Here is a 23372-nt window from a genome sequence, read left to right as displayed (position 1 = left end):
CAAACCTAAAGTGAGACAGACTGTGGAAACATGTTAGCCAGCATGACTAGAGGAAGGAAGCCCAAACGCAGATGTTCAGTGGGAAAGAAATAATTAGGATTAAATCCGAGTTGGTAATACATACTGGTATAACCCCTGCCCCAGCATTTGCTGGAAAAAATCTGTATTTTCAGTCTGAAAGAAGAGAAAGACAGAGCATTAAGAAGAAATCCTCTGAGTTTCCTTACAGGAGTAGACAGAAGACCACAGCCTGTAATGTCTTGATCCTAAGTGACATTTAAGTAGCTATCTACTTTAATTCCCATTAGTACTAGTAGATAATTGCACGTGAAGACGTGGACTTTAACCAGCAGGACTCAGAAGGACTCAAGAGACTACAGGGCTGGTAGGCATGAGACACCCTTAACAAATATGTTTGAAGATAGACCCAGAGTTGTTCTATCTGCACACGTCTTTCATGCATTTGGCCAGCTGGGGCTCAGCAGGGCTAATTTGGCAGACTGGTGTGACTGCTGAGCACCTCTATCCGGAGACACCCAAACGGACACTACATGGACCCAGTCTAGAAGTAGAGTGCGCATGTGTATGAGCAGAGTCAAACTAGGTTTGTGTATGTAGGAATGTCTAACGTAATTTCAAACCAGTGAGGTGGTAGTCCCTGTTCATTCATAAACATCTGGATTGGCTTTTCTTCTTGCTCTATTATTTTCAAATATTTATAGCAGCCTTTCTAACTCCTGTCTTTAACTACTGGATACAAGCATATGCAATATTTCAGACTTTAAAATATCTTACGCACTAGCATATCAGTTTGCTGGTACTTACAGAATGTATTTGTCCCTCTTTTCAAAGGGACCCTGGACCGTGCTTCAGAGGGGGGGAAAAGCAAAGATGTGTGCTAATCTTAGTAAGAACCTCAAATGTAGGGCTGTTTGTACTGACAGCAGCAAAGTTTCTGTGATTCTGGGCTGCAGACATGCAACACTTCATATCTGCCTGTGCATTCACATTTGAAGTGCTTTGCAGAAACTTTTTAATGATTTTGTGAGTTTTCTCACTGATGTGTAGTCAAACTCTGCCTTCAGTTGATACTGTGTGGTATAGGGGATGATGCACACCTTACTCTTAAAGGCATTAGACCCAGGTTCACTGAAGTTTTTCTGCATCAGAACACTGTGATTTGTGAACGGCCCTGGCAAACCAGGATGGCTGATGAGGCCACAGTTCTCAGCAGCACCATCTCCCTCTGGCTGCTCATAGCGAGGGTCTTGAGGCAAAGTGTGACGGCTCACTTCAAAATGCCATGTTACAAACTGCGGTGGTTTGGATGCTGATTGATGAGCAGCTGCGATGTTCCCGCTGTCTGGACAGTGAGGACAGCTGGTTGTGTCACCTCAGCAGCCGGGTGGTGTGAAGCAGTTCCCACTCGTCAGTTGGATCTTGAGGTCCTGCAGGACAGCAGGTTCTCTGTGGGCTTGACAGCCAACTTTGTCCTATGGCCTAACTCTACAGAAATCCTCAGCTTCTGAGTCCATCACCTCTGTCTGCATGTGACAGTTTATTTTCTCCCAGTTGTGTTTGGTTGCACTTTTTATGCTGGCTTTGATTTGTGCTATCTATTTGGGCCAACTCCCTGAGTGTACTGGGATGTGTGTGGGTGTTGCTTTTGAATTTAGTACTGCTCCTAGTGAGAGCATGGCAAATAACTCAAAATGAGTGATATGTTTGATGAAGCTCCTCATTTTCTGTTCGCAAATAGTCCATGAATAGAGTGCAAAATTATCTGATGCCGCCATTAGAAAAAGTAATTTGCAAATTTCTTTTGGAAAGCAACTCATGATCTGCAAGGGATCATTCAAACTGTATTAGTATTGCAGTTATGATTTGTGCAGTAACATATGTAACTTACCAACATACGCAACTAACTGAACTAATCAAAGCATTTGAATTCCAAATACTATAGGTGATTTCAGCCTAAGCAATGGGTGCAGTGTTGGTCATCCAGTTGGCTGCTTCTTCTGAAGAAACTGTGACAGAGAAATTAATCCTTAGGTAAACAGTACTCGGTGTCGTCTTCATCCTTGAGCAGGGACCTGGCACCCTTAGCTTGGTGCTCCAGTAGGGTGGGGGGTTACGTAGCGTTGGCAGCAGCAAGCAGCAGCAACCTTTGCCTTTGTACCACCTGTATGAAGCGAGCTCAGCAGCAGATGGAATAAATCAGGGGTGGGTTAGTTGCCTCTGGTCCTTGTTGGAAGAGAAAACGATGTCCTTCTCCATGCTTCTCCTAGAGGAAGGCTCTAGTAGGCCAACACAAACACAAAGCAGATTAAAAATTCTTAATATTTTCTTCCAGAGGACATGTGAGCAAAAGGATGTAAGTCTCCCAGTAAGGGGAGGTAGGGATAGTGAATGTCTTCTATACAAGCCAAGCTTGTGTTTGTGGTCAGGGACCATGACAGTTTACCCACCCTATCGGACTAAAGTTCACATCACTTCTGCTGAAAATTTTCTCCTCTCTTCCTGAGCTCCTGTGGGAACATTGCTGGAATTTACTGAATTTTGTGCATCAACCCATGGCTATAGACTAGCACACCTCAAAATACAGCAAAATAGTCAAGTTACAAGTGCTGGTAAAACATCAGGATTTCCAATTTCCTTTCTCTCCATTTGTAAATGCTAGCAATTTTTTTTTCTCTAACGAGGAATAAGGAACATCACAAAGGCATTCTGTATTAAAAGGCCTTTCACTCTGCCTTGGCTTTTAGACGGCTTCCGATCCAGATCTACTATAGATATCTCCTTTTGGCTACTATTGGAAGCTCCCTGCAGTGTGCAATAAACATTCACTTCATATCACACATCTCACCCTGACAAGCAAATCCCTTGCATATCAATGTGGCTCTGTGAAGAGATTTTGCTTTTTTACATTCCTTCCACTCCCAGCTGTTAATTTGCACTGACTAGATAGCAGGGGGTCCCACTCTGCCCCAGAGACATGCTTGCGACTTCCACCGACTTTAATAGGATTTGCGTGATCATATACAGAGTCAGTCCCTCAGCAGAATTCAGACGAGCTGGCTGGAAATTTCAAAGTCGTCAAGGGGTTTTAAACACCCAGTTTCTCTTACCTTTAATGGGAATGAAGTGTTCAAATGTCAGATAACTGTTAAAAATCACAGAGTTCATAATAACTAACTAGTTCTAGTTTTATTTTATGTTACATAAAGTAAACCTACTGCCTGTGATCACCCTGCACAAGAAAAAATATGGAGTTAGCTAGCCTTTCACTTACAGAGATTTTGTTTGAAGTGAATAGCAAAACTTTCATAGGTTCAGTTACTGCAAGTGCGAATTACTTTTACAAACATTTTGACAGACCTGCAGAGGACTGAAAACACCATTCTCTGCTACCACTGTTTGTAGAAAATGATTTATGGGTGCTACTGATAACTACTATTTCAGATTAAAACGGAACTACTATAGATTAAAAGTATAGGAGAGTACTAAACCGTTCAGGAAACTGTAAATGGAAATATTAGGTATATGTATGGCATTCTGTGTCTGATTTCCTTTACCCACTTGAGGCATAATCTGCAGTTATTGAATCAGGAGAGCTTTACCAAATTATTTAAATACGTAGTGGAACTGTCAAAGGCATCTAAACAGTGATATGTTCAATTCCCACAACTTTCAGAGAATATATGTGCCAACAATATGTGCAAGGAATGGGTTGGGATTTGAGAGTATTTTAGACCCTAATTCATTTCAGAAAGAGGAAAGCACTTACATGTTCTTTAAAAATCCATTTTTCAAAGACACTGTTTGGTATCTTTGGTGCCTCAGTTCTAGTTTGGCTGTACCTCTAGAGCAGCATGTTGCTTCTGATGGAGCTGATACACACAGGCAGTGTAAAAGAACATGATTAACTGTTTGTTTTTTAAATATTAACCAAGTCTTCACTTCCCAATTAAAATCTATCAAATTAAGCAAATTGCATGGGGGATTGGAAAGAAAAAAAAATCCTTCACTTAATTATTTAGCCAATATTTACTGGGTACGAGTGTATTATTAACACAGCAAAGGAGGCTATTAATTACTATTCACAGAGTTTCTAATAAAAAAAATGGCATCTGCTATTTCTAGAAAAGAAATATTGTCACTAATAATCCATCCTAAATTGTAAATGTGTCATCATAAACTGGATGTGTCATTTCTCTGTTCTGTACTGACACATGCTACATGAGGGAGCTGAGCTTTTTTCAGGGCTGTGTCAAAAGGCTTTTTGTTGGTGACCTTTAATCAACTAGTATCCAATTATGCAGAAGCCTAATGGTGTATTTGTACATTTGTAATGTATTTTCCATCAGAAAACTCTGCTTTGGCATCACCTCCTTTTCACTTGTATTGTGATAACAGACACAGCAAAAATAATAGAAATGAAAAAAAGTCAACCTGAATGCTATTTCCTTTACTATATGAAAAAGTTGTAATGGTTATTTATTGCATAAAGACTCTACATGTGTAATCTATTTATTGAGAGAGAGGAAGTGAGAGGAAAGATGTTCTGAGGTAAAGACACTTGAACTGGTGTTGTTAAGGTCAGGCTTTAATTTTCTGCTTGATTTTAGGTGCCCTATGTGAACTTTGGTTAATGATCCATGACCTGTGTCCCTGAAATCCACAGTGTATTATGGAAGGAAAAGATGGATAAAAGGAACATTTTGAAATATTTTAGGCTATCTACCTATTTGATGTTAGGATCACCTCAACCTAAACTACTTTTGATAGATGTTTGTCAAATTAATTTTTTTATGTTGGATTTCTTGCTACAATTAAAATCCATATATTTTATCCTAACGGCAGCTTATAAGAAGAACTTATTCTTTTTGTCTCTCAAGTACTTCAAGATTGTTTTCATGTCTCCTCTCAGACTTTCCCTAGTCCTAGACAATCCCAGTTCTTTCCTCCTAGGTCACATTTTTCTTTACATTGCATTCCTGCTGCACAGTCAGTCCTTCCTGAAGCTGGATGCAGTATTGCAGGGCTGAGCAGAGCAGGAGGGATGTTTCACATGTCTTACAGGTGACATTTTTGTTTGTACGCACCAGTGTCATGTTTGTTTTTTTAACAACAGCGTAACATTGTTGACTCATGTTCAGTTTGTGATTCACCATAATTCGCAAAGCTCTTTTTTGTCTCTCCAGTGGTTCTTTGTCCTGTATTTGAACAAATTGTTATTCTCACCTACGTGAATATATTCCACTTGTTTTATTGAATTGGGCCTCATTTTTCCAGATCACCACTCTAATTTGTCACAATTTTTCTGATTCCTTTTCTGTCGCTCAGTGTGAGATTCAGACTCTCTGCTTGAGCTTGATTTTATCTGTAAACGCAACACACTCTTATCCCTTCTTCCTCATAATTTATGAAAATATTGAACTTTGCCAAACCTAGATCTCTGTGATTCCTACCTGATACAATCCTACCATTTTGACACCAAATCATTGACAAATTACTCTTAAAGTGCAGATTTCCAGCCAGCTTTGCATGCATTTTCTCTGTAGTTTAATCTTGACCATGTTTTCTTAGCTTGCTTACGAGAATATTATGTGAGATGGTGTCAAAAGCCTCACTGAAGTCAAGATATATGACATTTTCTTTTCCTCCTCTACCCACAAGGCTTGTTACCCTGATGTAGAGTGGAATTAGATTGGTTTGACATGATTTGTTCTTGACAAATCCATGTTGGCTGCTACTCCTCTCCTTGTTACTGCCCAGGTGCTTACAAGTAGTTAGATTACTTGTTCCAGTATTTTTCCAGGAATCAAGTTAGACTGTCAGACTGATAATTCCCAGCTTCTCCTTTACTCCTTCATACAGAGAGGTGGTCTGCTGGCTCTTCTTCAGTCTTCTGACCCTACTCATCTTACATGAGTTCTCTAAGAGATTTACTAATGCCTGTAAGATAGTTTCTGCCTGTTTAAGTATCCTGGGATAAATTTCCTAATGCCCCACTGAACTGGAAACATCTACCTTATCTAAGTATTCTCTAATCTGATCTTCCCCTGTTGTAAGCTGAGTTATTGCACCTTGGTTGTATCAACCGTCTAGTCATAGTTGACCTTTCCAGTGAAGGCTGAAATACAAAAGACACTAAACATTTCACTTTTCTGCGACTCATCTGGCAGGAGCTTGTTCGCTCCGTTTAGCAGTGAACCACTGTTTTTCCTTGGAGTTCTTTTTTTACTGCAAATGTGCTTACAGAAAGCTTTTTACTTCCTTTGCTAATTTCCTCTCTTTTTGTACCTTTGCCTTTCTGAATTTTTCCCCACATATTTATGCTATTCATTCGTACTTGTCTTAGTATTTCAATGTAGTTTTCACTTCCTGTACATTTTATTTAGCTCCAGGTCATTGAAGAGCTCATGGTTTAGCCAAATTGTTTTCTGATTACACTTCCTGTCCTTCCTTCATGTTGGCATGGCTTCTGATTGTACTCTCACTGTCATTTCTTTAAAGAATTGCCAGCTCTTCTGGACTCCTTTGTCACTTCAACTTGTTTCCGAGGAGATGCCGCCCACCAATTTACAGTGTTTATTGAAGTCTGCCCTCTTGAAATACATTGCTTTTAGTTTTCTGTTTTCCCTCCTTCCTTTGCTAAAGATAGTGAATTTAAGTCATTTCATGGTAATTATAACACAAGTTTCCCTGTCCACAAGCTGGGATAACATCTGTTTGTCTCTGTAGATTATAAATCCTTCTGTGGAAGAAAAATTTTCATTTTCATTCCTTTTTTTTTTTTTTTTTTTTTTTTTTTTTACAAAATGCAACACAATACAAGAGCATTCCAGTATTAACTGTCTCTTCTAAAGATGCCGTTGCTCCTCTGCCTTGTAGTCCAGGCTTCCCTAAGGGCCAGGAGTACCTTTCCCTTCCTACAGTACCATGTCTCTACCTTCAACGGATAACATTGATAGCTCTCTGCTCTGCCATTCTGCTGTAATATCTCAGCATCTCCCATGTTCTCAGCTTCCTAACTGGCTGCTGTTAAACAGGTTGAAGAGCACAGGTGGTTGTACTGGCAAATACATCCAAATAGCAATATAAGTACTGGCAGTGACAGGACAAATAGTAATATTTTAATATTTTTTATATATTGTGGGCCCTGATGTCAAATTAGAAGAAGACTCAAGTGCACAGCAATATATGCGTGGATTTCCCGTAAATCTGTGCTCTAGACACCATGTGAAGGAATGTGGATTTACAGGTCAGAAAGCATCTGTGGTACAGTCCAGCCAGCACCTCAGCATGGACATTCAGGGGACCATGTGGAGCCTACAAATACACCAGAGACCAGACACAGCATCATATTCTCTCTGCTGTTCAGGGAGGAGTTAACACTGCCATGCCATCTACAGGAAAGTAAAGAATTTCCAGATACAGATATCTGATTGCAACACTTCAATTAACTCCAACTGGAAAGAGCCATAAATGTAGGTCACTTGATCATCCACTCTGCATTCATTTAAGCATTGTTTGAGAGCAGAGAATATTTAGGAATTATCTGCAATGTCATTCTTTTTTGAAGTCTTCCTGTATGAGGCTCTTCCCTTGCACTATAATATACACAATTTCACATGGACATAAAAAATAACGGGAGTGGTTAGTACCTAACTCTGGCCACATGTATCATGTCTAAGTACTGGTGTAGTGAGAAAGTGGGTTTATAGAATCATAGAGTCATTAAGGTTGGAAAAGACCTTTGAGATCATCGAGTCCAACCGTTAACCTCGCACTGCCAAGTCCACCACTAAACCATGTCCTCAAGCACCACGTCTACCCTTCTTTTAAATACCTCCAGGGATGGAGACTCAACCACTTCCCTGGACAGCTTCTTTCAATGGCTGACTACCCTTTCAGTGAAGAAGTTTTTTCTAATATCCAAACTAAACCTCCCCTGGCACAGCTTGAGGCCATTTCCTCTTGTCCTATCCCTTGCTACCAGGGAGAAGAGACCGACCCCCACCTCGCTACAACCTCCTTTCAGGTAGTTGTAGAGAGCAATAAGGTCTCCTCTCAGCCTCCTCTTCTCCAAACTAAACAACCCCAGTTCCCTCAGCTGCTCCTCAGAAGACTTGTGCTCTAGACCCTTCACCAACTTCGTTGCCTTTCTTTGGACATGCTCCAGCACCTCGATGTCCTTGTAGTGAGGGGCCCAAAACTGAACACAGGATTTGAGGTGCGGCCTCACCAGTGCCGAGGACAGGGGCACTATCACCTCCCTGGTCCTGCTGGCCACACTATTCCTGATACAAGCCATGATGCCATTGGCCTTCTTCGCCACCTGAGCACACTGCTGGCTCATGTTTAGGCGTCTGTCAACCAACACCCCCAGGTCCTTTTCTGCCAGACAGCTCTCCAGCCACTCCTCCCCCAGCCTGTAGCGTTGCATGGGGTTGTTGTGACCAAAGTGCAGGACCCGGCACTTAGCCTTGTTGAATCTCACACAGTTGGCCCCGGCCCAACGATCCAGCCTGTCCAGATCCCTCTGTAGGGCCTTCCTACCCTCCAGGAGACCGACACTTCCACCCAACTTGGTGTCATCTGCAAACTTACTGAGGGTGCACTCAATCCCCTCATCCAGGTCGTCAATGAAGATATTGAACAGGACCGGCCCCAACACTGAGCCCTGGGGAACACCACTGGTGACCGGCCACCAACTGGATTTGACTCCATTCACCACCACTCTCTGGGCTCGGCCGTCCAGCCAGTTTTTAACCCAGCACAGAGTGCACTTACCCAAGCCGTGAGTAGCCAGCTTCTCCAGGAGAATGCTGTGGGAGACAGTGTCAAAGGCCTTAGTAAAGTCCAAGTAGACAACATCCACAGCCTTCCCCTCATCCACTAATTGGGTCACCTTGTCATAGAAGGAGACCAGGTTAGTGAAGCAGGACCTCCCTTTCATAAACCCATGCTGGCTGAGCCTGATCCCGCAGTTGTCCTGCACGTGCCGCGTAATGGCACTCAAGATGATCTGCTCCATGACCTTCCCCGGCACCGACGTCAGGCTGACAGGCCTGTAGTTTCCCAGATCCTCCTTCTGACCCTTCTTGTAGAGGGGCATCACATTTGCTAACTTCCAGTCATCTGGGACCTCTCCGGTTGACCAGGACTGCTGATAAATGATGGAGAGTGGCTTGGCAAGCTCCTCTGCCAGCTCCCTCATTATCCTCGGGTAGATCCCGTCTGGCCCTATGGACTCCTGAGCACTCAGGTGGAGGAGCAGGTCGGTGACAACTGGGGCTTCATTCTGCATCCTATCTCCATCTCCCAGCTGAGGGGCCTGAAAACCCCGAGGATGACCAGTCTGACTATTAAAGACTGAGGCAAAGAAGGCATTAGGTACCTCAGCCTTCTCCTCATCCTTCGTGGCAAAGTTAGCTTCTGCATCCAACAAAGGAGGGAGATTCTCCCTGGGCCTCCTTTTGTCGCTGATATATATTTAAAAACATTTTTTGTTATCTTTAACGGCAGTGGCCAGTTTAAGTTCTAGCTGGGCCTTCACCTTTCTAATCTTTTCCCTGCATAACCTCACAACATCCTTGTAGTCCTCCTGAGTCACCTGCCCCTTCTTCCAAAGGTGGTAGGCTCTCCTTTTTTTTCTGAGTTCCAGCCAAAGCTCTCTGTTTAGCCAAGCTGGTCTTCTCCCCCGCCTGCTCGACTTATGGCATGTGGGGACGGCCTGCTCCTGCGCCTTTGAGATTTCCTTCTTAAATAACATCCAGACTTCCTGGACCCCTTTGCCCTTCAGGACTGCCTCCCAAGGGACTCTGTTAACCAGACTCCTAAACAATCCAAAGTCTGCACTACTGAAGTTCAGGGTAGCAGTTTTGCTGACCCCCTTCCTTACTTCTCCAAGAAATGAAAACTCTATCATGTCACAGTCACTGAGCCCAAGACAGCCTCCAACCACCACATCACCCACCAGGCCTTCTCTGTTCATAAACAGCAGGTCCAGCGGGGCACCTCCCCTGGTTGACTTGCTTACCATGATGTGGGCCAGAGAAAATGATCAGTCAGACCTGCAATCCTGTACTCATTTGCGTGTTTGAATGAGTGCTGTTGGCACTGTATCATGAATGGCAGCTGCTGAATCCAGCTAGATGTGACACATCTGTAGCTACCTAGAGTTTGCAGGAAATTATCTGACAAATTACGTTTCCACTAGGAAATGTCAAATTCTTAATATCCATTTATTAGGGTAAACATTTAACAAAAAAAAAAGTTTATCAGAGAAAGTGTCTCAGGTTCAGGATAATATTTCAGGAGCTCAAGAAAGGCAAGTGGGAGATACAGGCTGAAGAGTGATCTTACCCAGAAAAATCAGTAGCTCAGTAGATATTCTTTAGGGGTGTAGGTGATTGGGACCGAGATTTCAAATCCTAGCTACTCTGAATTGTGTCTTTCTGCCTTTCAACTTACCATTGTTTCCCTTTGTGTACAGAAACAATATATTAGATCGAGGATTTGAATCTGAGTTTTCCTTATTCATGGTTGTACCAGTGCCCCTGGATTATAGAGGCAATTCACTACTGAAACATGTTATTCCTTTTTCTGCTCTGTGCCAACTGTTTGTTATCATCCCTGTGCTGGAGAATCCTGCCTCCACTGATCCATGAGGGGAAGGGAATAAGTCAATGCAAAGTCAGAAAACTGACTTAATTATTGCAATTGTATTATTACAATTATTAATTGAATGAATTCTTACACCTTCAACAGAGAAGTTTGAACAAAACTCATCCAGAAATGTTTTATAATGAAGCAAAAATGGTGTTAAAATTCTTGTTTCTGCTCATAGCATTGTCTGAGGATGGTTCCTCTGGATTTTTGTATAGTACTCTTAAAAGGTCTTCAATTCATCTGAAGTAAAATTATGGAGAGAGACAAAGAGAAGGAACTGAAATCACTAACATTTCTGCAGAAGAGGAAAACTAATTCCTGCCATGCTCTACAACCAACCTCTTGAGAAATTCACAAAGGGATTGACACTTGTAAACAGAGAAAAATGAAAATGAACCCAGGCTTTTATCATCTGAATACAGTACTGTCTCAGATGCCAGGATTAGGAGATTTCTATTTCAGAAACTGCAGGAACATTAGTCTGTGGACTAGAGCTAAAATACTTTGTGGAATAGTGAGCCAGACACAACGTGTATGAGTAACTTTTCCCTGCCTTGATCCAGAAGATGTCTTGAGTATTACACAAAACACAATGTGACTCCAATACAAATGTTTTTTATTTAGCAACGGCTGCTGAAGGATCACAGAAAAAACACTGCTGAGCTCCTGGCAGTGTCTGATTCAAGTTTATGATGTCATTCGTTCATTAAATACAATCCGAGGTATTTTGCGCAGCCATTGTGTGTCAGAAAATGAAATGATCACTTCTCTTGACAGCATGCACTATCAAGAATGCATTTTTCCCCCATAATTTCTATAAGCAATGGAGCAGCAACATAAAGAGTATGATTTGGCAACAATGATTCTCAGAATAAATCTTAAACATGTAAATTTTACTCTTGTCATGTACCTATTCTTATTCTATCACCTGGATGGACTAAATAATGTACATTCTGAAACCATCCAGCACTGAGGCTTCATTGTATAGATATGTCAGTGATGACTTTGATGATTTTCACCTTGTAGATTATTTTGAAAGTTTAACACTAGCGAGGCAGTGGCAATTGTCTTGCACAACTCTTAAGATGAAAGTGTATGCCATTACATGCTGCAAAGTGGAACAGATTCTGATATTCTAGTGTTGGGAATTGAGATGAGAAAACAGCAGAGATATCTCTGAGATGATTTCCATGTTATGAGCTCTGGTAACCTTCTGATTTGGAAAGCAAAATAAAATCAGCATTATCTGCATAGGTAGCTCCTAAAAAAAGTCCAAAGGGATTGAAATGGATTGAAAAAAATCAAACTGATTTCTTTAGGTTTTAGCTTATTAAAATTGTATATTACCAATTATGACTTTAAAAAACTTAGAAACAAACATGGTTTTCAAGTATCAGGAAGCTTGTTTATATTAAAAACCTTTTCCTCTTCTGAAAACTAAGTGTCAAAATTTGATGTGATTTTCTGCAGTATTTCAGTTGTCCTGGAATTAAAATTTTTTGGCAAAGGTGAAGCTTAAAATTGAAGTAATGCCACAGGTATATGTTCCTCTAACGGTCATTATTTACGTACAACCTGATCCTTGAAGTTGCTGCCTGAATTTTTTTTTATACATTTTTAAATACTGCTAGAATATATAAGTTCTAAGAATAAGTCTCCTGATATTTTGCAATTGAAAAAAGCAACTTTAAGTGCATTGGTTGAAGGATAGAATTATCTAAGCTACGTGATTTTACCTTGGCCACTATATTCTTTTTTTATGCAACCCTCTTCAGTAGCTGGCTGGTTTATGCTGCTGGAGAGCATGTAGATAGAAGCAAGCTGATACGTAGTAAATTATTTTCGTGAGGATGATTTAAAGCATTTCTGAAATGGGCTCTGTCGCTCCTCCAGATCATTTTCTACCCTTGCAATGAAAAAAATGCTCAGGGTGTTTTCAAGCTTCCTATGACTCCTTTCACAACTTCAAGTTTTTGACCGAGTTCCCTCTACTAACTTGACATTCTTAGTACTGTACAGCTGGTTATTGACTTTTTTGGTCTTAGCAGATGTTCTAAGACACATTTTTTTTCTCTGTTTCATGGACTAATGTGCAATCATCTTCTGTGCTGAATCTGAAATGAAATATCACAGCCAATCCTCTTATTCTGAATGTTGAATGATTTGAGCTTGAGGATTGAATTTGAATAGAAAGTTGTAATATGGAGTCACCTCTCAGTTGTGGGCTGGAATTGTGGTCAAGTGCCACAGGAACAGTTTTCTACATTAGGGTAGAGTTAAAAAAAAGGATATTTCCTGAAAATCAGAGTTAATGAATTCTCCATGAACAAAAGAGTTTCAAATGTCCTATGACTTGTTAAGATCATCTCTGGAAACTTAATGAGTCTCTTACTGCTTTTTTACTCCACCATTTTTAATATGTTTTCACCACTGACAACTCCAAATGCTCCACAGATGTCACAGGTTCTAGTGATAGCCACACATATATAGTATTGCCTCGTTTCCCACTTGTGAAGTTGACCTCACCTTAATCACTCCGAGGGGCCGAGGAAAACCTCTGCCTCATTTAACTACAGCCATCCCAACACTGCAGGTATATTATGTCATTATATTATTAGCTCCACATGAACCACTGAGAGGACATAAATTTACTATATGAATATCAAATGGGCTTCAGCTGAAGCATATGTTTATGCAGTGTAAATGACTTGTATTTACAGATGTGTCTCATGCAATTACATGTGTCAGGCTGGTGAAATGTGGCTGATATTGGAAGTCTTGATGATGTAACCAAGATGAGGTCAGTAAAAATATATGCAGTTTATATGCCACTGGGGGCCTCCTACACAAGTGCAAACAGGTGGGAGTTATTTTTATTACAGTTTTGATCAGCTTTGGATGGAGTAAACATGCTAGATTTTAAATAACTCGGTGATCTATGCACTATGAGCTTGACTGTGATTACTGCTAGTCATTTCAGTGGAACAGCTAAGTAAGTTAATGGATACTCTGGTGTGGGATTCATCTAAGTGAATATGTGTTTTGAGAATACAGGCATCTACAACTAAGCAGCTCACCTCAGTCTCCCTTTGTAGGCAGAGGAGAGTCAGAGTCAGCCGGTGTAGTACTACATTCATTTTAGCCAAAAGTGGACATTTCCGTTCAGTGTGAAGTATTTCTCCCAAATACCACTGGCTCTATTGATTAGGTCTCCACTGGCTACAACAGACACCTAGACAGCTGACTCAGATGTAGATGTTTACACTGTAGGGACCTTGAGAGAGACATCCCAGGCCTTGAGTAAGCATGACTGAATCTAGATTAAGGTTAATTTTGTTTGCTGGATAGGACTTAATCTGGCCTACTGTGAATTCTGTTTTAAGTAGCTATGGATGAATTTGGCCACTCACTTTGACCTCACTAAGAGACTTAAAAAGTTTTGAAAAGAAAAATGCTTCAGGAGGGCAGAGGAAACCAGGGATAAGAGAACCAATTGTATTCAGATGAAGAGTGGTCACGGGGTCCATTTCATGAACATGGGCAGGGACAATGTCTGGTTTTGGCACTGATAGTAAGCTGGCACATCATCTAAATGTGTGTATGGATTGCTGACCCTCATTTTGCCCTTTTGAAGGAAGTGACCTTCACGTTGATGGCTAGAGAAAAACACGAATGACCAGTGATACTACCTGACCTCTTGCTGCAGGCTACTACAAGAGCTACTGGTGACAGTTGTCTGTTAATTACAGCTGTCCCCAAGGGTTTTGTTGTCAAAAATGGCAATGGAGATGGAAACTGCTTTTGTGGGTTTGGGTTCTGGGATGCTGAATTTTTTTCAATAAGCTACTTGACTGGATGTTGTCATGCTCAGTTGATACCATGGCAGAGGGAGAGAATCCATATTTAAAGAGCAGAGTCAGCTTCAGATTCTCTTCTTTTTGTTGACTAATCAGTGCCAAACCACAGAACACTGCATGAGATTGAGACCATTCCTTGCCTAACTCACTGCCTAACCATGGGTGCAGGGAAAAAGCTGAATATAGCCTTGGTGAGAAAGCAATAGAGGATTTTGGTGATTTTCCTATGGATCTGTAACACAAGTGTGTTTTCATGGTATGTATTAGTGGGTTAAGCAACTCTTGTGAAAGGCCTGGGCTAAACAAGGAGTGAGGAACCTACTTATTAACCAGTGCTCACAGTGACAAATAGGGGAGAGGAAAGGCAAAGTATGCATAAATAAATTCCATTTCAGCATTGGGTTCAGAGTGCTAAGTATCTGGGTTATGGAGGCAGATTCATATCAGATTGCACAGGAAAGATATACTTGAATGTGATAGAAACAAGGCCTGAGTGCTTGTCTTAGAGGCTGGTGAGATGCAAGGGTTGATGCCCATTATTTCTTACAAACAGTCAACCTTTTACTGGTGTAGCACGAGTCAGCTGTACCAAAATTTAGTTCAGCACTGAGTTGTACTTTCTTTCAGAGCGTAAGCGTGTGTCTTCATCTGGCTTCACAGAGATGTTTCTCTCTTTACTGAAATGCATGGAAAAGTCTAGACAGGAGACATGAGCCTGGTTCTGCCACCTCTGCCTGCACTGCAAGGTGGTTGGGTCAGCATGCCTGAGAGTTAGATTACACCAGGCTTATCATATCACAGAGTGGCAGAGGGATTGCTAAGGGTTACATCTCTTCTCTTTAATCTGCTCCAGAGTAGATCTTATTGCCATATTGCGGACTAACCCAAGATGAGCCATCAGTGCTGCAGTATTTATTACCATAAGGTGGATACTACATCTGTGCAGGGAAACATCTCTGCACCACTTTGACTGTCAGACTAAGATGACATCAGTGCAGTTACCTGGTCTGAGCTCCTTTCACTGAAAGAGAGATTCCCTAAGCACTGATGAGGCTGTAATTGAGTCTTCATGCCCGTGTCTACAGAAACTGCCCTAGTTTTGGATATGAGCCTCAGGCTGTTCAAACCTCTAACGAGACTGCTTAACCCAGAGCCCAAACAAGAGCCATCAGATGGGAACTGTGTTCAGTAACCTGGCTTGCATTTGAACTTGAAATCTAGGAGTGAAAGTCTTCCTCCCAGCAACATCCAGTCCTTCACTGTTGTTCACACTCGCTTATACTAAGGAAGAGATGGGTGTTTATCCATTGGAGAAACAATCACTGTTCTTCTCTTCACTCTCCTGGATTTTTTTCCATTTGCATAGCTTCCTTGCTTAGAATAACGAATGTGTCTGAAGCAGGTTTCTCAGTGGATGGTTTATCTGGTTATTAATGATGTGGAGCACTTCAGGACCCTTAGGACCTCGGCATTGTTGCTTTAATAAACGTCTTTCAAAATGATGAGGCCACTGGCACCCTTTCTGCGTTTTTATGGTACAATGATCTTAAAGTAGCATGGTGCGTTTTATTTATTAGCCAGCCCATTAATCACACAGGTATCAGTTGGCTTCAGGGAAATTTTTAATTAGAGATATTTAAGGTTGAGAGAAAGTGCTTCTGTGACAGACAATGAGAGCAAGCAGAAGCAGGAGGCAGGCTATCTTTGTGACTCTGTGATTAATACAGGATTTAAATAAAATATTCATGAAAGGAAATTGAAGTTATAGCCAAATCCAAATGTTAAACCTCCTTTAAAACTCAAATCTAAATTCTTTGGAGATTCATTCTTCTCTGTATTCATTAGTGGGGAATGAATCTGATGAACACGAGAGAAAAGGGAATTTGTTCCCTAATGTAATAATTTAGCAACATTTTTAAATGCTTCTCCTAAATCTTCTTGAACCACAATTTAATGCCATTGATAAAATCCATATCCTTACTTGAAATGGCTCACAAGTCACTGGGACAGGTACAAAGGAAAGATTAGGGGTGGAATTTGGGACATTCTTGACAGCACACTGATGTGTGAATGAGACAGAAAGAAAAGATCGTGTGGAGGGCAACTGCATCCTTCTGGCAGTATCGGATTGGTGGTTGCTAATACTTAAAGCCTGCATTGTCACATGAAAAATGAATGGTACTGGCTGTGCAAACATCCCCCTTGTTAGATAATTAATCAGGTGTACTTTGTTTTGATATAGCACCTCTCTGGTGTGCTCACAGGCATCTCCTGAAATAGCCCTGTAAAATGGATAGTTAAAAAAGGAAAAAAAGAAAAGCCAAACAAACCCTATAGCAAATATTGCATGTGACTCATTCTGTCTCCACAAATGGCAAAATGGAGCATTAAATTCTCCTACTTGCACAGAGCAAAATTTTCAGTCTTGGATGCCACCATTTAACAATTTAAATGTGTAGGAAAATTAATTTTTCCAAGTTGCTGAGCTCCTTCAGCTCCATTTCTCTGTTCCCCTTACCCTTCTTGTATGCTGCAGCTGTTCTCCCTAAGCACAGAGCATCCAAAGTCCTTTGGTCTTTTGGTGCTACAACCTTCAGAGATCTCACTGGAGCAGTTCTGGATCCCTAGTGTGGAAATGAAAGCTGCAAATTCGTTGCTTCTTACAACATAGTGACCTGAGCTTATTGGCAAGGAAGGAACATGGGTGATGCTGTCTCTAACATGAGTCAAGCTACTCCTGACTAGAGACAGAAAAAGATCAAGAGTCTCCAAAGCTGTCATGGCAGGTTTGTGACAATGTGAGGCAGCAGCCAAGAAAGCACCAGCAGTGTCCTGCTACAATAGCGTTTGCACAAAGAAAAAGAGTCGGCTCATATCCCCTTCCTGCTGGCTTATAGAGGAACAGGGAAAGCTACTGCTGTCTCTTCTCACTGGTTGTGTTACACAGTGGTGGTCTTGTTGGGAAACTATGGTCCATACACTTACCAACTTTCTCAGCTTGGAGAGAAACTGTGAGATATCTGAATGAGAAAAAAATCTCTTGGGATTTTTCTGTCTTGTCATCAGAAGGAGACATCTAGGCACGTGCAGGGAGCTCACAGAGGCTTACAGATCACTTAAATCCCTTCAAGTATAGGCAAAAGAGTTTGCATGCATAGAACCACATTAAGGCAACCCAAGGCTCCAGGCATGTCCACAGCTGGTTCCTTCTTGTTCAAGCCCAAGTATTTCTTGTACACTCTACTTTGCCTTGTGTGTAAGTGAGACTAGTCCTCTTCCCTTAACCACTGAGACTTTTTCCCCATTTTACTTTGTCTGCAGACAGGCAAGAGCCTTCTTTAGTGATATGAGATTTCAGCTTTTACCTTCCCTTTACCTTCTATGTGCACAGACATAGAAACACGAAGTGCTTTGGTATTATTGTTGCTCACAAGATCAACAGGTTGCAGAATTAAAAGCAGATGTTCACACCTCCCAGGAGTATAATTTTAGATGCTTCCTGATTTTGGCAGGCATCATTTTTTTCAATTACAGCTTCATTAATTTTCTTTGTGACTATAACGGCTACAAATAAAATGATTGAGAGGTTTTCTTTAGAAAAAAGAAAAAAAAGCTGAGATTCTGAATCCATTGCTTGACACCAGGAGTCAGGTTTGACGCACTGTGGCTTTAGTCCAATTGCCTTTGAATGGGATGAACATAGGGTGTACTGTCGTCCAAGAGCATAGACTGAGAGTCCTTCTATATGACCAAGAAAATACAGGTAATACTGCATTTTCCCGAAGCTTTGTGGACTACTTCTAATTCTCTTAGTTCTCTTGGTAAAACAAGACTAGCATGTGGAGCTGCTATTTAAAATCTCTTCATTAATGCCATTTTTCATGGAATAAGCTGTTAAATTTGGTAACAAGACCATCTGAAATGTCATGTCTATCGCTGTAGAGTTCTAATTAACACTAAGCCTTATTAGCCTAAGTTGCCTTAGAATTTGAATAAGGGCAAAGCTATTCATAGAACTATATGCAACCTATGCATCTAGTAGCTTTAAAAATGAATTTTCCAGCCTAACCAGAAGAAAAATCCGTCACTCCTCCATGTGCAACTCAAGCTTCACCCATTCTTGTTATTACATTCTTGTTACCAAAGATTTTAAGTTAGGGATTTTTCATCTTTCACAAACTAGGGAGTTGGGAAGGAGATACCATTGGAAGAGAATAGAAGTAAGACCCAAGCCAGTATCACAGGGACAAATGAGAGTGTTATTAAATTGCTGATAGCTCATTTTCCCCCTAAAAACGAGGCCCCCTCCCCCACCTCCTGCAATAGGTGAAATTCAGAAATCACTTTCTCCTCTATTGGAATGAATGTGTCACATTGAAACATATTTCCCCCTGCTCTAATTTCTCACAGGCCATTTGGCAATCCATCTTTTCAGGCCGTGTTGTGCAGGTGTATGATTGTATTTGAAATTCCTTCACCCATTAATCACTGCCCTGTGACCTGCTTTACTCCATAGTTACTAAGCTCCTTGCCTTCAGTTCTGGACTGCCAGTGCTGTGTAAACTGTTTACTTTTCTGGTGCAGCATTTGCTCAGCATTTTGGCAAGCTCCAACAAAATGTTCCAAATTGACTTTTGGCCAACAAATGAAATAGACTTTTCTTACATGGAATTTGATGCCTACATATGTTTTTCCTTGTTCGCTGTTTCAGGCAGCTCTTTTAACTCTGCTATCACCTGGTCTCACCTTGCCTCTGTTGTGACTGTAGGATGGAAACAATTGTCACACAGGCCTGAACACTGTTTCCAGCTCCTGTGCTTTTTTTGCTTTCCACCATATATCTTTTGGTTCTCAGGAGGCTCATTTAACTCTCGTATTGCTTGCAATCAGACAGAAGATGTCGCTTTCATGGAAGAATGAGAAAAAAAGTGGAGACCAGAGATGGAAAAGGCAACAGAGGAATTAGAATTTCCACTACATTTTGTCAAAACAATAAAATATATGTGATGCTTTAAATATTTGCATTCCAATAGGCACCCAGGCTTGTGTGAGGTTATGCTGGCAATACATTGAGCAAGAATATCTTTAGCGTAAACACTTACTGTCTGTAGGCAGAAGAAAGATAGAAAGAAGGGGAAAAGGACAGAAAATGAGATTTCTCTCATTAAACTTAAACTGTTTAGGAACTATAATCACTGGAGAGCAATAGGACAGCGGCCAGTGGACCCCATCTATCTTACACACCTATCCTCTGTGGGGAAGACCAGAGGGCGTTTAACACTTTCAACTGATTACAGACGAAGTCTCTATAGTTAACCTTGACTAGACAATGAACTTTTAAATGGGTCAAAAAAGACAATGACTTTTTTAAATGGGTGCAGTGAAGTGGGAAAAGTCTTGCCTGAAAGTGCCCAGTTCAAAGTCACATGGCAAGTCCGCGTCCCAGCAGAGAGCGAAGCCCATGTTTCCTGAGTTGTAGTGCAAGGCATGGTCCATCCTGTCCCTGTTGACCTGAACTGTTTGAGCCTGCCCAGCTGGGATGGAGCTAGCCAAAGCTCACTGTCACAAAAATGTGCTGGCTTTTCCATTTCCTGCCATTGCCAGAAATGCCTAAAGAACAGCCCATCTACCTATTTCATGTTCTGATCTATATTTAGCCCACTATTACCCTTTTGTATTTGTGTGTTGTATAGTTTTTGGCTCTTCTGCTTTGCATCTTAGCCAGAATAAGCCTAAAAAAGCCCCAAAACCTTGAAACTCAAACCCCATTGTTCTAATACTTTAGAATGTTAAACAAGGCTTAATCTGGTTCAGGAGAAAAGGACTTCAAGGGTCTTATTATGGATAGTGTGTTTATTATTGTTATCCTGTGCTGGTTGCTCATTTACCCTGCTGGAGCATAAAACACATTTTGCACTCTGTGTGCTGGTAGATATCTCAATGCTTCATCTTCACACAGCAGAATATAACTGGGTCACTTGAGGACAGAGTGTGGGTGGTGCTTGACAGTTTTTATAAACAAATCAAAATACCTTTGCTATCCCCAGTGCCTAGTTAGCTGCATGCTTTCCAAGTTCTCAGTGCTGAAAGCGTGGAAAGTTAGGTCCTCTCCTGGCAAAGAAACAGAGGTACATGTAAGTTTGATGTATTTCATCTGACTTCTGACTTCCTAATGGTCTAACTCTTAAAACTCCCTCACCCCTACTCTATCACTGTGCAAGGAAGTGCAAAATAAATACAACTTCTATCTTGAGATGACAGCCGATAATCCATGAGACCACAGATGACAGAGATGTTTCCAGCCTGTTTCTGCTTACACCCCTTTTTGAAGCCTTGATGTTTAAATTGCATCCATTTAGGCTCCCTTGTGCATTGAAGGAGTAGGCGTTAGCAGGCCTATGGGAGATTGACTGGTGATACAAAGGTTCAGGTCAGAAGAAGGGAATGCAATTTTCTGCACTTTTGCACCAGTTCAGAATTTGGCACCTGGTGAGTTTGTCAGATGCTGCTGCTAGCTTATCCCATTGAAAACCACACAAGGCATCACTCTTTGAGAGAAGAATTTTTGTCCAGCTGTGTCTTAGTAGGAGTATAGGTGTCAATCACAATGTCTTGTACACTTTCGTTATCTCATAGACCTACCTGAATAGCACATGCTGGTATAATGGGTGTTTACTTCTTTACTTCCTATCTTTCTACTGTTACGCAGGCTTCTTTATATAGTCCAGTGACAGGTATTTTTCACTACTGTGATTTTTTTCAGTGGCTGGAGTTTCTTAACTTCATTCACTTAATTACTTCAGCAGTAGTCTTGTAGGATGTGTTCATTGCACATTTATCAAAGCACACACCAGCAACTGCAGATAAACAATAAACTGATATAATTGCTCTCGGTGCTACTAATGAAGAACTTGACTTATTTGATTGCCTAAGTATTTAATTGAATAACATCTTGTCGCCTATAAAATTGGATTTAGTGATAGAAAATCAAGGCCAGAAGAGGCATTTTGGGAAAATTTTTTTGTGATTGATTTGTTTTGGTGATTTGTAAAGGATGATTTTAAAGGACATGAAGACAATAAGAGTAACACTCAAATCCATTTTCTGTATGAAAGGGCCATCACCATTTCACAAACTTGTTAGACATGGCCTCAGGAGTAGTAGCAGGAGTTCCTGTGATAATTCTTTTCCCAGAAGTACCATGAGCTTTAGAGCCTGATTTATTCACTGATGTAAGAAATGACCCATGCTCATGAGTTAGTCAAGTGAGAGAGCTGTTAAAGCGCCACTAGCATTTCCTCCGCTTCAGAAACAGCATAACTGCTCTCAAGCCTCCATTTCCCCACACAAAAGTCCTACTTTTTAAGTCAAACAGGAATTTCTACATAGTATCGGGCATCTTATTTGTTTCTTCCCTACCACCCCCCACCCCAGTTCTGAAACCATTTGTCCCACTGGTACAACCTACTTCACCTTAGGAGGCCCACTAGCAATCTGTTGGCTCCTGCAGCACCAACTCTTAACAAATAGGTCTGTAGCAACTAAACCAGGTGGGTTTTAATCACTCTGAAGACAATGAGGGAAATTTTCCTTTCTATTCACTGCAGGAATAGCAGGTAACAAGAGAGAAAAGAAGAAAATGTCTGATTTTCTACCTCCTTATAATGGTTCTCATTGGGACTATATAGTTGGAGTAACTTAGGACAACTCCTCTAAGGTGTCATTCATGTCAGAGAGAACTGCAGGTCCAGACCGCAGCTGAGAAGCAGAGAAGCCCTATGATCTCCTAGTGTCTATCCAGTTCTCCTGCCTTGAGTAGTTCCTAAGAGAAAATTTACCTTTCTTGTCCTTCAGAGCTTTTCCCACTCAGGAAGCTGACTGAGTGTACAGCTGAACAGGAGAGTAATACTATAAGAAGCTTTGAAAGCAAGGGAGGAAAAATGTCATTGAACCAAGTGTTATTTGGAGCCAGTGGAGTAGGTTCAGTTTCTTCATGTGTGTACACAAAGGTTGGAGACACGGGGAACCACCCCCCCGGCATCTTTTCATGCTGACTTCAGTGGCAATTTTTTTTGTTCAAAGCTTTCAGGGTTTGAACCCTGTTTAACACTTCTATGTTGAGCAATTCTGCTGCTCAACAGTCAATGCCTAGTCAACAAATTGTGCCTGTGATTTTGCAGTAGGATAACATTGTAGATAAGACACACCTACTGGGCACTTTCAAGTTATAATATTGTGTTAGTCATTGCTTTTATGTGTGTTTATACACAATATCTGCCCGAAGGTATGCATTGATTTCCAGCCATCAAGAACACATTTAAAATTGGCTGAGTGCTTAACCTTTGTTCACAGAAAGTATATTTTAACTTTTTTTTTTTTTTGCCATTAAGAATTATTAGCTCAGAAGAGTTTGATATGGCTATAATCATCATTATGATTATTGACTTAAACTAAAATTCTTCTAGTGATTTTATTCCTTTTATAAAGTAGACTTATACTTGTAATTTACCTTTTGTCTTTTAATAGGTGTATTCCCTTAACATGTATTGATTTAAGTGGATTCAACTGTATTTCAGGTAAAGATTTTCTGACAACTAAAAATAAAAATCTAATGTAGTGTTACTTTACTTGTATCTAGTAATTTTGTGAGTTTCTATAGTTAAGAAAAAAAAAAAAAAAAAAAGAGGATATAGACTGAGATTCACATTGCAGGATTAAATACTTACATCCAGGAGGACAATTCTGACAGCCTCCTCTCCAGTAGGAACTAACCTTTGAAGCACCTAAAATCAATCAGCACTTCCATTTTTTTCTCTTCGTTCCCCAGCTGCTGAA

Source organism: Platalea leucorodia (assembly GCF_965183815.1).
Source record: "Platalea leucorodia genome assembly, chromosome: 1".
Lineage (NCBI taxonomy): Eukaryota > Metazoa > Chordata > Aves > Pelecaniformes > Threskiornithidae > Platalea > Platalea leucorodia.
This window is presented reverse-complemented; position numbering follows the sequence as displayed.